Source organism: Cygnus atratus, chromosome 3 (genome assembly GCF_013377495.2).
Source record: "Cygnus atratus isolate AKBS03 ecotype Queensland, Australia chromosome 3, CAtr_DNAZoo_HiC_assembly, whole genome shotgun sequence".
Classification (NCBI taxonomy): Eukaryota; Metazoa; Chordata; class Aves; order Anseriformes; family Anatidae; genus Cygnus; species Cygnus atratus.
Genome location: NC_066364.1, coordinates 95880682 through 95895138, shown reverse-complemented (window position 1 = coordinate 95895138; position 14457 = coordinate 95880682). Strand labels below are relative to the sequence as shown.

At 40.6% G+C, this 14457-nt stretch overlaps 1 long non-coding RNA gene across 1 annotated transcript in view; it reads left to right on the top strand.

Moving 5' to 3' along the window:
• Window positions 1–2497: 2497 nt before the first annotated feature.
• LOC126913233 (uncharacterized) overlaps window positions 2498–14457 on the top strand; it is a 35227-nt gene continuing 23267 nt past the window's right edge. The window contains exon 1 of the long non-coding RNA XR_007707969.1: window positions 2498–2590. This is a non-coding gene — a long non-coding RNA (uncharacterized LOC126913233). The remainder of the gene's footprint in view (window positions 2591–14457) is intronic.

Here is a 14457-nt window from a genome sequence, read left to right as displayed (position 1 = left end):
TGCCTAGGCAGTTTCTTTACCTTTCTGGGGCCTTTTACTCTCTGCGTGCCTCGTTAGTGAAAATTTCAACTATTTTTTCTTTCTTGGACAGTCTCCTTCCATACACATTCTTTTGCATAGTATAAAGAATATCACATTTGGATTGAGATAAGTAGGATAAAAATAAATATTACTGAAATTTTCTCTTGTGTAGCATAGGCTTTCACATCACCTATGATTCACAGCCCCCTTGAGGCAATAGGTGCTGCCCAAGATTTTTGCTGTAAGAGAACTTCCATTTTCTTTGCATTCAGAATGAAATATGAGTCCTTGGAACTCTCCTATATGAAAATACCATTCTGATATGTTATCTCACTGCTATTTGTCCAGTTTCAGACCTATAACATGCTCCCCACATCTCTCTCATACAGTACCAAAATACTCTTTTATTGAAGAGTATTCTTTATATATATGCATATATATCTTTATATGTGTATTTTTATACATTTCACAATAGGGAGGTATCATGACTACTTCAGCAGAGAAAGGTCAGAAGTGCAAAGCAATGGCAATATTAATGGCATGTTTTATATATGTGAGCTCCATCTTAGCTGGAAGGGTTTTATGTTCTTTTTCTCCATCTTGCAGATTTTTCTTACCATAGTTTTTATGGGTCCTAACAATTTATTAGCAGGAATTATAGTTTAACAGAAATCATGGAAAAATGACATGGGAACATGATCTAAGTCCCCCCTCTTCCCCAGTGATAGTTCTCTGTTGTTTTTATAGCTATTTTGCCAAGCCAAACAGAATGATCATAACTAAGCAGTAATGTGTAAGAATTAGCATGATACGTCTCTGCAGTGCTGGATGGAAGAATGAGCATGATTTCATATCTACTGCAGTTACCCCGTGGACTCTTTCTGTCTGTGCAGTTTGTGTTGGTGGAAATTTCACAGGAATGTCATGGAAAGATTTATGGACTTCCTGGCCAGGTCGATCACTAGCTTCTCTGACATCCTGCCTCTGTTGATAAGATTGATATTAACTACAAGATAAATTCTCAACCCTGCTCCAGAGTGCTTGGAGATCACATAATTTGAGTGCAGGAAATATGGACTGTGCCATACTGTACAAGGGCTACCCACAGACTAACGTGCCAGACCTTCAGTTTTGCATTAAAAGATCCTAAGAGAACATTTTAGATGTAGGAACAGACAAAATTGGTTAATTCTACCATATTTAGTGGAACTAGGGAATGCTAAAGGAGTTAGTATCCCATTCCTGAGTAATAAAAGCTGTGGCAGCAACTCCATTCTGCTAAGAACTGAATATCCTTAATTCCCAGAAGAAAACTACTGATCATCAAAACTCATGTTTTGAAGTATTTATCCAGCAGCCTTGAAGTTCTAGAGGTCCCAAAGAATAACCATTCCCATCATCTATGAACAAAAACTCCTTTGTGTATATTTAACACATTTTTTTAAAGGCTTTATCATTCAGTACTTGCAGCTTTGCTTCAGCTTGGTGTAAAATGCAGCACAGATTTTTGTCTGGGTGTATGTTGATTAGGTTTTCCATGACAGAAGCTCTGGAAAGAGCCCATCCTAATAACACTTCCAGGTACAAGATTGAATCGAGCTGAATTTAGGTTTGAAATCTTTTCACATTTTTGTAGAACAACCAGACTTCCTCCATGCAATTATATAGAGCACTAGAAGCAGTCTCGGATATTTTCCAGTATATGGTTAAGTTGCTTTCCATACAGTGGCTATTTGCATGGCTGCTCCACCTGTCATACCATAGAACCTTCCCCTTTTCCCTATGGAGGGAAACACCTGAAAGGATCGCTTCATGTGGTACCACCATACTGCTTGAAGAGGCTTGGAGCTCGAGTCCAAGAAGATCAGAAGATATGTAAGATCAGAAGATCTGATATATACATGAGTACTGTGCAGGTATGGACCTCATCCTTCCTCCCTTTTACTCTGCAGATACATAGACACTGTAAGAAGTCTATTCTTGGCTACTGCAGTTTGTGTTACTAGTCCCATATTTTAGGGCAAAAGCATTGCTTATATTTGTGAATCAGGAGTACTATTGCATATCTCTTGATTGTCCAGAATTAAATTCACTGCTGAAACTGCTTGTGCTGATTTACGTCAGAGATGCAATGCTGGTGAGACTGATAACTTGTAGACCTCTATTCATTACTTTTATTGCACATTGAACATATAATCACTGGTGAGGTGCTCATCTATTACTGCATAAAATAATGCCAGTTCTGTAGGAATAGATCTGTGAAAAATATTACTGTAAGTGTTTTTCTGGGAAATAAGTGGTCTGCCCTCAGTATTAGGCAGGGTGGGGATCAGGGGAATGCATCTCACTGTCTGATACATTCCTCCACCCTGGAGGATTTTATGATGAGGTTTCTGAGCATCTGCATGTGGCAGTTGTCTTACCTGAATTCTGCCTGCTAAATTCCCCCCTTCTCACCCTGTTGTGCAGAGGAGCTCTTCAAGCTGAAGTGGGACACCACTTTTGAGGACATGCAAGAAGTCACGTTCGCTCCTCAGAGAAGTGTGTGGGATCTTAATAAGAGTGTTACGTGAGTAAACGGAGCAAGATTCATACCTCAGGCTCAGCTCCCTTCTCTCCTGTGTGTGTTTCCTTAGTGCCTGTAGGCAGTGTCCTTTCTTTTTCTCTGCCTCCTGTTTCCTTTCATACCCAACACTCATTCGAAAAAGCCAAGCCATATACAGACACTGAAACTGTTTATCTTGGTAGAGTGAGCATTATCTATGCTGTTCAGCTTTCTGCCTTAAGTCATTTGTGTCGTCTTTTTTTTTTTTTCCTGAACTTGACTCATTTCCTTGAGTCTTGTTGTTTAACAGCTTAGCTTTTTATCCAGATACTAAATTAATGGACTCAGCCTTCCCTGAAGCCTTTTGCTGTCCCAGTCTGAGTTTTTCTGGGTTCTTTTTTTTTTTTTTTTTCCCCTAATTCTTTTTCTATTTTTGGAGAAGCACTGCAGCTGGCTTTAGAGGTCAGTGGCCTCAGACAGGTTATGCCTGTCCTATATTCTCAGGCCAAAGTGGGATTCCAGGCTGGAAAGGAGAGACCTTGTAGTCTGGTAGGAGTAATCTCTGAAGATGGGCCGAAGTTTATCTATTTCTTCATGAACTTTCCATAGGTTTATAGTGAATTTTCAAATCACACTCCTTTTCTTCAGATGCTAAGCTGATTGACCTCCCAGTGGTAGGGCCAAAGGAAATGCTTTTCCAGTGCCTTTAGAGTTCAAAAGGTTTTACAAGGATCTAGTGAAATATGACTATTTGTGTATTCTAGTTTGGGAGTTTAGGGTCATCCTTCCCCTGTTTTGTGCAAACGGAAAGGAGAGGTAAAAAGGTGTATTTCACCCAGCAGGGGATAAAATCTTTTTGAAGGTATTTATGAATATATTGTAGTATATGGAGATCTCCTCCTGAACGATCCTATAAATTTGCTCAGTGATGTCTCTTGAAAAACTCTAAGGTAAAAATACGTGCAAGTTTTTATTCTGTAGAGCTCCTGGATTTGTTCTGTGGGCTCCGCACATTCCTGCGGACATGCCTCCCATCGGAGGTAGTGGGTAGTGCTGCATTGCATATGAAAGTCAGGGAAACTAAAATAAGAAGATAAAGCTCTATGCCAGGGATTAGTAATAAAATGAAACTTATATCCAAGTTTCTGTGAGGAGTGAAATGACACAGTCCCCTCCCTATAGATGAGCCTGCAGAAGCATTGTGGTTGTTCATGTCTACACGTATTTATATATGGCAGGTTTATCACTGAAATATCAACAGCTCAGAAACAAAAAATCAAAGTAAATAAATTTTCCTTCATTTGAGTTCTGTAAACTGTTCACAGCTGTTACTTCAGCTGTGATGTGGGAATATTCTGCAAAAGGAGAGGAATCCTCACAGACTGAAGTTCAGTTCCTCCATATTCCTCCACCAGTGGCTCATGGCCATGGCTTGCACATATGTGGAGGGGCCTGAGTTTCTCCTGCTGAGCTCAGGGAGCTGCAGAAAGCCCGGGCTTGTATGGATACGTACCTTATATGTGTTTTATGCTGCTAAGTAAGCATGAAGCTCAGCTGTGCATGCAGTCCTTTGTAGGACAGACATGTTGTGGCAGTAAGTGTACTTTACTTTAGGGGCTCGCGTTCTCTGGTTTGCATGGTGTAGGGGAGATGCTTTGTTTCTCAGGGGGAACACAAGCAATCTGTGTTCCCACACACCAGTTCATCTCCTCTTCCTAACCCTGACATCTTCAGAGCAGTAGTATCTGTCACACAGGGGGTTCTGCAGGTACAGGCCTGTGACTCCCTGCTAGTGGTGTTTACACACCTTTCTCATCCCCTGTGGAAGTGGCTATGTCATCTCTGGAGACCTGATATTCCAGAAACAGAGTGTCAAAATCATGTAGCACAGTGAGATTTCACACACACAGAGTTAAGAGATTTCAAAACCTGTACTTTCACAAGCAACAAGACTTGACAGCGCTGTGGCTTTCTCTAATATAAATGCATGAAGCTGTGGTTAGACCTTATGAGGAGCTTTTCTCTCTTTAGAATATCCTCTACCACAGTGTCTGTTTTCACAAAAATAGCAAAAACGAACAAACAACAACAACAACAACAAAAAGAAATATAATAGTTAAGAGATGTGGGCCTATGAGTGGGACTCAGTTCCAGATGTGCAGAGCTGGGTGTGCACACATCCCATTTAATCTGGTGTATCTACAAGGAAGCTGGGTGTTTACCTACGAGCTATGACTGATCTCAGCAATCAGATGCAATCAGTATGATCCCTAACCTCACCGACCACCTATATATAGGTGGTTGAATGCCTTGTGTCATTGGTGGCAAGAATGGTAGATGGGACATACAGCTCGTGGGGCTGAGCACAGACCTGCTCCCACCCTTTAAATATGGGTGAAATTAGTCAGAGGGCTATAATGCTTTTAGGAAGGGGTTCAGTAGGATTATATGAATGTACACATGTAACACTTTTCTTAGGAAGCTAGAAGTTGTGTAATTGATCCCTTTTATTTGTTTTGCTTCTGACGCCTTCAGGTATGTTTGGGTCTTATATTCAAGTTTTTCTCATTACTACATGAGATAAAATGTAGATTCCTGTAAAGCTATAAAGACAAAACCCCAATACAGCTCTTGCTTCCAGAAGCTGAAGCTGGTAAAACAAAACAAAGCACCAACCAAAAAACACCAACCACATAAGCCTTGTTGTAAAATACTGAGTTGGCAAAGCTGCTGCTGTTTTCCAGTTATAAATCAGGATATACAGTGCATGCTCCCATAGCAAGCAACAGTGTTCAGCTTCCAGAGAGTGCACCCAAGCTTCCCTTATAAACCCAGCAACCACAGCAAAGACGCAGATTGAAAGAATCCCCTAATGAGTGAATATATCCAGGGCCTTTTGTTCCCCACCTGTTGTTCTGACAAACACGTGAGCTATTTTGCCATCAGGTATCCCTATGTGTGTCCAAATTACAAGTGAGAATGAGAGAGAAAAAGCATTTCTCTACTCATAAATTACTGGCAGATTTAGGAATGCCATCTGGAGTGTGTGTGGATTATTAGGCACATCTTTAATTCTTTTGTCAACCTCTGTTATGAGGTAGTTTCACTTTGATGCCAATTAAAACATAATTTTTCACCTTCCTATGCTCTTGTTTCGTTATACATATTTTTAAAGTGTTGCTTGCTCCTGGCCCCTAGAACAATACAAAAGCCTTTAACCGTCTGAATTGAACTACTGTGGTCTTTCTTGTCAAAAAGAGCTCCTGGATTTATTTCTGTGTACATTGACGCTATAAAATGTTTCTCTCTTCTGCAGGCAATGAGCTATAATAATCAAGTTTCATTGTCATTTCAACCTTTGTTCTAAACATTATGATGTGTAGAAAATTGATTAACTGGAATTTAGTATATACAACAAAAGGAAACTTTGTTGAAACCCAGAGGGCCATTTCTGCTCATTTGATAAATGTATTAGTTTCTTTGGTTTCCTGAATTACCAGGTAAAGGGCAACATTTTCCAGATCTAACTAATTTCACTGAAACATATGAAAGACAAATACCAGAAGTCAAATTTAACATATTCTTCCCAGGGGCCTTTAAAAAAAAAACAAAAAAAACAAAAAAAAACCCACCCCAAATTCTTTATTTTGAAAAGCTAAAGTAAGAGCGCAAAATTAAATGGATGATTCATGTGAGATATGTGAACTGAACAACACATCAAACTGTTGTACCAGCTGAAATGGCCTGGGTTTCCTCAGCACGGGTACAGAAAAGAAACGAGGTGAAAAGAATACATTGCTGTTTTATTCCAGCCAGGCAAGCGTCACCGTATCTCAGGCTCGCAACAAACCAGACCTGCTCCAGAGAGCCTTCTGTGCAAGGGCGAGGGCCTTTAACCTCAGCGACAAGTTTGGCCTCCTTTGTCCCCCCAGAGCGTGGAGGGGCTGGGGGCTGGACAGGGCCCATGGGAGGAGGAGGATGCTCAGCACTGGGGGCCCTGGGAAGCCTTTGCTCCCTCCTGCTTCCACAGCTGCGCAGTCAGATGCTGCTCCTTCATAAGCCTCTTCCCTCCCACTGCAGCTTGCCTGGATGTGGAGCGTGGCAGGAGGCCACCTTCCTGCCCAAAGGCAGTTCGTGGCTTTGCAGACTTGTGGTCACACACAAAGAGACCTGCTGGGCTTGGCGGTGAATGGTGTAAGCATGAGGGATATGGCAGCCTCTGTGGCCAGGTAGTGTGTGGGAGGGAAGCGATTGTAACCAGTAGAAATATTAGTTATCAATTCCCTGACATGATCATGCCATGTTTCTTACTGAAGGTAATTAAGACAAAATCGTGTTCTCGTGTCTGATGTGGCCAAATCAGAGCTACGTAAACACAGTAAAAATTATAGCGTATGTTGATGCTTTTTTGAGAAACAGTAATTTAAGCAAATGTAAATGCTCCCAGCTGGGTAAATGAGAATCCTTAATTTAATCTTCTGTAGGAAATGTCAGCCACCACCTCCCAAGGCACAAAAGACCCCCTCCCACCAGTGTCCATCACATTTATTTCAGGGCAGACAAAATAGCTCCTAGGTGTTGCGGGAAGAAGCAATGGCGTCTGAGTACCTCCTAGAGAACACTCAAACTGGGCATATTTCATTTTGTGCTGGAGTTGAATTTGATGTGATAGGTCTGGAAAAATACAGAGCTGACAGTCTATGTACACAACCAGGTTTTTAGTCCACATGGGTAATGAGACCCAAGCACCCAGCCAGTTTTTTCATGCTTCTGTCAATTTAAAGTGCATTTTTAAATGAACAGTGGGGTTATTTGGGTCTATTAATTACAGTAATTGTTTCCTGCGTGGAAACCACATGTATGAGATGTGAAAGGCGTGTGTGTGTGAGAGGGAACGCCGGCGTGTGTGAGACTGGTGCAGTTCCCCTTTGAAGATTTTTTTCTTATCCCTAGAGAGGGAGCTTGTAATGAGCAACAACGTTTACACTGAAGACTTCAATGCTCCTTGTTGCCCCATCGTTGCCTTGCCTTTCACGTGGAGATTAAAGCCAGTGGTTGAAGCTGCTCCTCCTTTTCCCATGTGGCCGATATAAATTCTACATCAAATGGAAAGGAGGAAGGGAAGGTTTGGCTGTCAGCAAAAAAATGAAGGAGAGGTCTGACAGCAGCAGGAGCAGGGGCTCAGTCCTCATTAATCTGGAGGGCACCAGAAGAGTAAAAATAAAACCAGAGGAAGATGCCTACTGTGCCCTTTAAACAAAGAGTCCGTGACTGGCATAATAAGAAGAGCAGCATTGATAAGTGCACGGGAAAATGCTTTTCATAAAGCTTGCCTACTGGCATATGTGATGGGAAACTCATGCAGTTTATATGAAACTTGAACGCTGTGGTTTGTGCACTATGGAAGTACAATAATGATTCTGTAGTTAAATTTCTAACCTGCTTTCTATTACAAGTCTCTGCCTTTAACTTGCACGAGAAAGCCTTCTTTCTGCCTGATTATTGTGTTCTTTCGTAGCACAGAATGATGCCAGAGGAAAGTTGTTTGGGGAAAGTTTGGGATTAATCTGCAACTTTGCAGAATGCTTTTTCCCCTTTTACATCTCCTTTAGCTGCAATGCTGTATCTCAAACATGGCCCAGCCCATGTGCTTTCCTGCCCTTTGCCCTGTGGAACAGCCGGGTTTGGAGGGAAGAGGGGAGGGATGGAAAAATGTTCAGCAACACATCCTGAGAGAGGGCAGCCAGACAGCACGGCTTTATTGAATTAGGGAAAAGCTATGCTGGGAAGAGAGACAGTAGATCTCCTGAGATAGGTGAGATAGCGAGCCCTTGAGCTGTGTAGATAGTTTGTGTGTTGAAGTCAAGGCATGGACATAATTCATCCCTCAAAGGCACTAGGGTTCATAGTTTGTCATTCTTTCAGCTTGGTTTTGGAAGCATTTGCATATTCTCATTTTTTTTTTAATCTTTTTGTTTTTTCTTTAGTCCTGAGGTCCTGTTCACTGCTTCTCCTTGCAGCAGATAAGTAGCAGAAGTATAAAAGCAAGAGGCGCACAAAGGCAGTGCAGGGTTTCTCCCCGTACTTGGTTTGGGATGGTTCCTGTGCTTAAATGCAGTGAAACGTACTCTTGACACAGCTGGCACGATAAATTTCAGGAATCAGCACATTAGCTACTCTAATCAATGCTGTTTTCCCTTCATTCTTTCCCGTCTTTCCAGAGGAAATCTTTGTAGGTAAGAACACTGCTCCTTTTACCCCTTCTCACCTCATCCGAAGAAATATGTAAAGGCTTCAAGGTTCAAAGACAAAGCAATAAAATAAAACTCTCTTTGTTAGTTGAGCTAGAAATTTGAGCCACCAGAGAAGATTATTAGAAAAGATTTAGGCCAGGGTAAACTCTGGTCCCATTCAAACATGGAGGAATGGAGAGGCTGAGGTCCTGTTGCACGTAGAAGCCAGGCTGCATATTAGAGAAGATTTATGTCAGCAGTGAGACCCAATTAAGAGGAAATCACAACCTTTTTTCTCTCAAAACCCCTCTTGCTACTGAATATTGTTTATTAACTCATTAGTTAAAATATTTCAGGCCTTTGCGAGAGTTCAAATACACTGATGATGTTTGAGTCTCTGCTACTTTGGATGAATAAGTGCGTCCTTTGAAGCCACTCCTTTAGTACCAGGTGTCATCATGTCAAATGAGCACTACATCGCCAGCAGGGAGAAATGAAAAAATATCTGGGCTTAATCCCAGAGCTAGTGGCTTTCTCCTCAGATATTTAAGCAGCCATACAAAACATTTTGTTAGGAGGTGAAATTTGTGGTTCTGCCCAATGCTTGTTCAGTGAAGTTGATGGCAATCTTCAATCTTTTTCGCTCTGTTGTTGGTGCGCTACTTGATGGGATGGATTTCTTGTAGCAAAGCCAAAACAGAAGAAAAAATATTCTCCCTTGGGCTTGGTCATCAGTATAAGAAGACTGCCAGAGTGTTAGCTGAGCTGTTTTTTGTGATGTGAGTATTCCACAGGAGAAATAACTCTGATAGATGCTCTCATGTTAGAGCAAATCAGGAGTGCCTTCACTGATACAAAAAAGGGTAAAGTTCTTGTGACCTCATTAAGCACTGGGTAGTGGGAAAGGCAAGGCAGAAAGTGATTATTCTGATAGGGAATCCATGATTAGTCTTACCGGGTGTTCTGGTGAAAGTGACTGTGAAAAATTAAAAAATGCTCTTCCGAGAAACTACTTATTTTGAAATACTGCATATTATGAAGTATTTTTTCAATGACTAAGTAATCTACCTAAGTCTTAATATAATATGATGTAATTAAAATGAAATAGTTGAACTAATTCTCCTAAACGAGTAATTTAAAATAGTGTCTTCAAACAAGTGTATGAATACAATAGTCTTTCTAAGGGAACTGCATCAGCCTAGTGGCTTGCAATGTTTTTTATTTGCTCTATTAACAAAGAAAAAACAAACTTCAGTATGAGTTATTTTATATTTAGCCATGATTAAAGGCTCTCAGTATCAGGGGATATTAATGGGCAATTATATCTTGAGTTTAAAATGGATTGATTATTCTTCTCCAAGAGAACTCCACAGCACAGACAACGTTGCACAGAAATAACATGTCAGTAATATCACACTACTGTACAGATTTTAAAGATAAATTTCCATCTGGCAAGCAGACATACAGGAAGGAACTGTTGTTAATGTGGTTTTCACACAGACCAAGTTTGTAAGGGATAGAACACGGCTTGAAGATTCATTTCTACTTCTCACAGTTGGTAAATGTAAATATGTTTTAGATGTTTCATAAAGAAATTGAACACAAACAACTGATATGGAAAAAGCTGAGTTTCCCCTCTTGTTCCACTGGAGGTTTGAACTAGTCAGACAGTTTTCCCAGAGAACAAGAGCCAAACAGAAAAACAAAAGGAATTCCAAAAACAACTTCTACAAACCAAGAAGAGAATGCTCTGTAAATATTAATACTTCACTGAAAACTTCAGTGTGCTCAACAAACATTAGTTAATTTAACCCCAATTAGGGAAGATAAATAGTAAAAACAAATAGTAAAATAAATAGTAAAAAACAAACCAGAAGGCAGGAAGAGAGCCTATCAAAATGACACCACTGCTGACTTTAGGGGTCTTTGGAGAAGGTTCCCTCTGGGCTGTGGCAGGGTGCAGAAGAGAACCTGACTCTCTTCTATTCTTCCACAACAATAGTAACCTAGCATCATACAAGGTAAGATAATGGAATAGCACATAGGTGCTCACTGTAAAGTAGTGTGTAAAACTGAGTTTCGCTACTTGCCTAGTGTACATGGCATTGATAAACATGAATAACGATACTCTCTGTTACTGCACTACCATTTGTCACGAAGTATTCAAGGACTGTTTACAAAAGATGCACAGCATATTTTAGAAGGAAAAAAAATGTAATCAGACAAAAGACATATGGTATTTTTAGCAAATGTGCTGTAATCTTGTTTTTGCCGATGGGATTGAAGCTAAGAGTAACTGCTACTAGTAAAAGACAAAAATATTAAATATAGTAGAAGTAATGGATAGGGCTGATTAAAAGATATTATTTCAGACTGGAGTGATAACTGTATTTAGTTCATACTAGGCTGAAATGAAGAACCAGTATCAGAATTTTCTTTAGGAAAAAAATATTAAAATATGTTCAGTTGTATTATTTTTTTCCATTTTGATGAAATCAGTAAGTTAATGTAAAATATTTTGATCTTATCTATCCCCCTTTAGAAAAGGAAGAAATGTTTCCTCATACTGTTTATGTCACTGATTTTATGACACTTCAGCTTTATGGATTAAAGAATAGACTTGACTGACACATGCTTATCCATAAGGAAGCACACAACTACCAGTTCATAGACACCAATCGACCTTGTCTTTGAAGGCTGTCTGCATTAAGAATGTTTCAGGTTTCTAATGAGATTTCTTGAGATCAAACATTTTAAGAAAATAGGTTTTGTAGCTTTCACTGCTAATAGGAGTTACACGAATATATCAGGGGAAGAGTGTGCCTTGTGGATATTTTCTTATTTCCATTCAGTATTGCCGCTCCAATGGCTACTGTAGATTTGTTCTCCATTTTGGAGAAAGCTGATTTATATGCTAATCGTCTCACTGTGGTTCACTGAAATGAAAACTTGTTTTAAAAGAGAACAATGCTGTAACTCTACCTGGTTAAGTGTGGGTGACAGCTGTCGGCAGTTTATAGTTGGAACTACTGTTTTAACAATTGTTTCTCTTCTTTTCTCGAGTCAGTGATAGAGTATTACAATTAGGGCATTTTGGGTAGAAGCACCTACTTCTTTTAAGAGAAACAGACTTGCAGTATGGAGCTTGGAGATGAGGCACCTGTTAGTTATTTGCTCAATCAGTAGCAAATTGGGATCTGAATTCTAAAGAATTCCCCCTTTCAGCTGCAACAGTTCTTCAGGAAATGGGATTACACTGAATTTAGAAATGCTGACTGTTTAAAGCTGGTGCAAAACTGAAATAGATGTGTCAGCCTGTGGCAGGGGAACAGCTCAATGCTCTGGGGAAACAGGATCTTGTGCTGCTGGATCGTGTGCTTGAGCCCACTCCAGCTCTGCCTCTGAAAATAGCTGCTCTCTGATAGCTTCTTCCCTGTTGATGTGGAATGAAGTCTATGCCCTAAATGACAGCTCTTCATCATAAAACTTACCTGTGCTATGGGAATTAATGGACGCTTAAAGGTCAAATCTAAAATTGGGCTTGGCACCTGTTCTCATAGTACTTTTGGCACTGGGGATGACCTTATTTAGGTCTCCTAGACTTGGGGCATCCCTTTGTCCACCACATTCAGGCACTCAGTTTTGCGTAGGCAGGGGCAGCTTGAAGAAGTGCTGGAGAGCATTTGGGGAGGGCACACAGTGGCTTGCGTGCAGATGGCCTTTGGCTGAAGGACGATGATAGAAAAAAGCTGTTTGTAGGGAGTCAGGCAAGGAGGGAGGAGGACATTTGCGGAATAGCTTGGATGCAGTTCAGATGTTTGCACACACACACACAAAAAGTTAGGTAGGAGTAGCTGAGCTAGAAAACTTATCTCTAGCTGAGCAATAGGCTTCTAAATGAAGAGGAGGAACAGTCAAGGCTTGTTTCCTCTGCTTCAAACAAGGTAGGGCTGGCTGAGTCGGAAAGGTCGGGTGGGGTGGGTAGGTCAGAAAATTCAGCTAACATGTCAATGTGGTGGATGAACATGTTGGGTATAGGGTGCAGCACTAAGTCAGAAATGCTTGGTCTCTGTGCTGGGAGCTGGTGCTTCCTGGATCTGAAACTGTGTCAGCCTATTTAGAAATCTGAATATACATGAATTTGCCTAATTTTAACTAGCCAGATTTTAATATTTTGCCCTAAAGCCCATTCGTTTTTTTTGTTGTCTCCAACAAAATTTCTGGAAGAGCTCTGAGTTAAACGAATTCTAAAAAATAAGGGTCTGAACCATCAGTATTTGTCAGGTTAACTGATTTCTTACTGCACACTTTTTTAGACCCCTCGATTTCTTATGGTCCTGCAAAATAAACTGTGCAGTTAGCAATACATTTGTCACTGTAATTCAGCCTTTAATGCTGGGAACAAATATAACATTTCTTAGTGTGGCAGAGTGTGCAGTTAAAAATAGCTATCTTGTTTTCATAGAGTTAGTGTGCTTTTAGGTTTGTTTTCTGCAGCTCTCTAGATACAGGGAAGGTGACAGAATCAGCATAAGTGTGTGAAAGAAAACTGTTTTCTTGGTGTAGAAATGAAGATTATTTGCAACGTATTTTGGTAAAGCAAGATCTCCAAACTTTGTCCTTATTGCTACCTCCTTCAGCATTGTATTTTAGGGCTTAATGAGTGTTTAATGCTACCTGTTCTAATTGCAGTGAGCCTTATCTGAAATGTGCAGTAGGGTGATATTAATGTTAGTATGTCATGGAATCACAGAATTGTAGGGGTTGGAAGGGACCTCAAGAGATCATTGGGTCCAACCCCCCTGACAAAGCAGGTTCCCTAGAGCAGGTTGCCCACGTAGGCATCCAGACGGGCCTTGAATATCTCCGGAGTAGGAGACTCCACAACCTCCCTGTGCAGCCGGTTCCAGTGCTCCGTCACCCTCACTGTGAAGAAGTTCTTTTGCATGTTGGTGCGGAACTTCCTGTGCTGTATCTTGTGGCCATTGCCCCTTGTCCTGTCCCCACAAGCCACTGAAAAGAGGCTGGCCAAATCCATGTCTCCCACACTTAAGGAAAACATTGATAAGATCGCCTCTCAGTCTTCTCTTCTCAAGGCTGAACAGACCCAGGTCTCTCAGCCTTTCCTCATAGGGAAGATGCTCCAGGCCCCGTATCATCTTTGTTGCCCTCTGCTGGACTCTTTCCAGGAGAAATGTCATATGAATATATAATGTTAATACATTATGCAAAACCAAATACCAAGTAGTGCTCAGCATGCAGCGTTAGCACTCAGTAATTAAACAACACACAGCAAAGGACTTAACTTTCTTGACTTCTAATACTGTGGTCTAATCTTGGGCCCTGAGGTGCCAGGCTTGCAAATGTCTCTGCAACAAACTGTGGTGACATTGCTGAGACTGCTAAACACTAGGAAAATTAAATGCCTGCAAGCAGCAGAACTGGTGGTTATTTATTTGGAAGTCTTGGACATGGGGAATTATTTAATTTAGGGAACAGTTTTTGTAATATTTGATTACCTCTGAATATCCCTTGGCTCCATAGGAAATATCTTAATTAATACCATTTTCTTGATTAGCTGATTCCTAATTAAATTTAGTGTACTATGTGTGTTCATTTCATTTGATTTAATTTTGTAATAATTTTTAGGCTATGTAT